At 39.5% G+C, this 3,514-nt stretch overlaps 1 protein-coding gene across 1 annotated transcript in view; it reads left to right on the top strand.

The window, feature by feature from the left end:
* LOC105293689 (probable C-mannosyltransferase DPY19L2) overlaps positions 1–3,514 on the top strand; it is an 80,203-nt gene that overhangs the window by 63,075 nt on the left and 13,614 nt on the right. The gene's annotated exons all lie outside the window — the stretch shown is intronic.

Genomic DNA, 3,514 nt, shown 5'->3' with positions numbered 1-3,514 from the left:
GGGAATAGCTCATGACGATAACTGATACTTTTTGAGTAGTTACTATGTGCCAGGTACTGTGCTGTTTAATCCTCATAATAATAATGTTCCCATTTTGCAAATAAGAAAATTATGTTAATTAGGTGATACTACCTGTTAGAGATAAACACTAACATTTTAATGACTTGACTTAGTAGAAGTTTAATTCTTTGCTCACATAAAGGAAAAAGCAGGAGTTCCTGATTAGCAGGTGGCTCTCTGACAGCAGTGATTAAGAGACGCACACACCTTCCATCTGCGGCCCTGCCATCATCAACGTGTGGCTTCCAGGGTTGAGGTGTTTATCAGCGTCAGCCTGTCAGCAGAGGAGAAAGAACATGGAAGATGGGGCACTCGAGGGTTTGTAAGGGCTGGGCTTGGAAGAGCTGCGTATTGCCTCCTGCCCACAGCCAAAGCTCAGGGACGTGGCTACGCCCGACTGCCACCAGGCTGGAAGCTGAATCTAGACAGGTGCCTACGAAGAAGAGCAAAGGGGTCTCTGCCAAGAAATAGAGACCCGGAGAGATTCAGTGCCTTTCCGGAGGTCTCACAGCTCACTTGTAGTAAAGCTTGCATTTGAACCCAAGCAGTCTTCTTTCCAGTGCTCTCGGAGTGAGCGTCAGCGCTTCCTGCTTCCTAGTTACAGGGTATTTTTTTAACCGATTTACATATATTCATAATTTTATTCTCATAACAACCCATTGAAGTAAATGCTGTTATTATTTATATTCCACAGAAGGGAAATACTGTGGCCTAGAGAGGTTAAGTAACTTGCCTAAGGTCACAAGGCTAAAGTGACAAGCTTTGTGGAGCCAAGGACCACAAGCCCAGGCAGCGAGCAACAGAATCCATGCTCTTAGCCATTCACTCTACTACTACCTAGTGTGACCTGCTTTTGTGTAAAACTGCCGTGTTGCATTTTCCAGTTTTACTTATTAGTACACGTTCGTATTTTATCGTACAGTGTTTAAACCCACCTCTTTTTTAGAAACATAATCCTTAACTTTCTGCTCTCCATTCTCACATTATTTTGCTATTTTCTGTTTCTTTCATTTCTCCATTGACCCTTATTTTGCCTACTTTTCTTTTTTCTACTAATTCTGTACATTTATTAGTTCATTTTTTATTTTGTGCCTACTGTACACCAGGTTCCCGCTTTTCTAAGATTGAATATGTTGCAGAGGAAGACAAAAACTGTGAACAGATAATTAATTATATGTGCAATGACTAAGGTAGATCTAGGAGTATAGAAGAAGTGATTAAACCTGTGTGGAGAGGATGGGGTAGTTGAGGAAAGACTTTTTAAAAATACTTTAGAGGAGGAATTTACCAGGGTCAGAAGATGTGTATGTGCCAAGATGGCATGCGGTAGTAATGTTCAGAGCTACAGGCAAATCAGTATTGCTCATGCTTAAAAAAGGCAAGAAGTAGCAGAAGATGAGACAGGAAAAGTAGGCAGGGTTGAGACTCCAGCAGCTTCATATGCGAAGAAGCTGGACTTCATTCTGGACTGTGTTAAGCAGAAGATGGCATGGTCAGCTCTGAGTTTTAGATATTTTAGGTCCGTTGGCAATAAAGACTATGTTTCTTTATTTTTATTTTTCATGTCTATTTAAGTATAGTTGATATGCAATATTATATGTTATATTAGATTTAGGTGTACAATGTAGCAACTCGACATTTTTATACCTTACAGTGTGATCACCCTACTAAGTCTAGTAACCATCTGTCACTGTGCAAACTTATCACAGTATTACTATGTTCTCCTTCACCTTTTTTATACATCTCGTACTCTCCTTCCTTCTGGCAATCTTCCTTTTGGTCTCTGTTTCTATAAGTCTCTTTTTGTTTTGTCCGTTTGTTTATTTTGTTTTGTTTTTCATTCTACACATAAGTGGAACCATACAGTATTTTTCTTTGTCTGACTTATTTTACTTAGCATGATACCCTCTAGGTCCATCCATGTTGTCAAGCAGATGGCAAGATTTCATTCTTTTATGTTGATGCGTAATACCACATTGTGTATATGGATTCCACATCTTGATCCATTCATTTATCAATGGACGCTTAGGTTGAGTCCATATCTTGGCTACTGTAAATAATGCTGCAATAAACATAGGAGTGTATATATCTTTTCAAATTAGTGTTTTTATTTTCTCTGGGTAAATACCTAGACATAGAATTACTGGGTCCTATGATAGATTTATTTTTAAGATGATGGGTTTTGAAAAGGCATTCAAAAGTCAAGACTAAAAGGAGGACAATGATAGCAAATCTCGTCATCTTTTTAAACTAAAGAGAGTTTGCTAACCTCCTGATGTAGAGGCAGATGAGAGATTTAAATTAAAAAACAAAAACAAAAACAAAAAACAGTGGATCGTATGGAAGGAAACGATAGATTTGCCTGCAGTGCCAATGTGAAGTCTTATGTCTGGCTGGCTCCTCATCCCACTTCAGCTTGTGATTCACACTTGATAAATCTCACTGCTTACAAGGTTTGGGAGACAGGGATGGGAGGGCGTAGAAGGCCCAAACCCTGAGAGTGGTACAGGAGTGTGATTCACTCTGAATGTGGTTTGACAACAAAAGGTCACACAATCCAGCTCGTTTCAGGATTAGGCAAGGATTCCTTAGGATAGTTCTAAATTCCTTTCTTCCCGCCAACTCTCTGAATCAGGGACAATTTTGCATCCCTCCAACTCATTAATAAATCCTGGGGTTACCTCCCTGCTGTCATGATATTGGTTATTGAAGTTTGTTAGATTAAAAGAGAGATTCCGTCATGAGTTTTCTTCATAATTTTATGTATTTTTCCGTATCGTATTCCATCAAATTAGTTCTTTTAACCAATTTTTCCATTTTATGGGCTTAGAAGTTAGTGAAGGAGTACCTAGTAATTCACGGGAAAGAAAAAGAAGGGAAAACGAGTTAGGGACAATATTTATTGCCAGATGGCATAGGACCTGTGAAGAACTGGTGTGAAGATAGGCCGGAGAGAGAGAACATCGCGAGTATCTGTGCCTGAATATTTGACCCACTCGTACCTCATTTTGTCCATGCCAGTCCCTCACCGGCCTTCCCTTTTTTCCTAATACCCGCGGTTTCGTATACCACTTGATCAGTTTATATTCGACCCTTTATATTTTAAGTCAGTTGAGTTTGTGTTTTCTATTATAAACGAGGTTTTAATTATTATTATTTATTATTATTACTTGCAGCCAAAGGGTTTTTCTGTGATGCAGTGAAGGCATCCAGACACTATAGAGGCATCCTGTTGAAGGAGTGGGCAATACAGAATTTGGAGGAAGAACTACTTCTTTTAGGAAACTGATCGAGTGATTTATATGTTGGGAGTCTGTACACCTCTGTGTTCAGAGACTAATAGAACCGTGTTGTTGAGCGGTTTATTGTTCAGAGAGGAAGCCTGGGGCAGGGGTTAAAGGCATAGACTCAGGTCCTCATTCTGTCACTTACTGTGTGATCTTGGCTAAGTTAC

The sequence above is a fragment of the Pteropus vampyrus genome, unplaced genomic scaffold, assembly GCF_000151845.1.
Source record: "Pteropus vampyrus isolate Shadow unplaced genomic scaffold, Pvam_2.0 Scaffold75, whole genome shotgun sequence".
In the NCBI taxonomy this organism is placed as follows: domain Eukaryota; kingdom Metazoa; phylum Chordata; class Mammalia; order Chiroptera; family Pteropodidae; genus Pteropus; species Pteropus vampyrus.
This window is presented reverse-complemented; position numbering and strand designations above follow the sequence as displayed.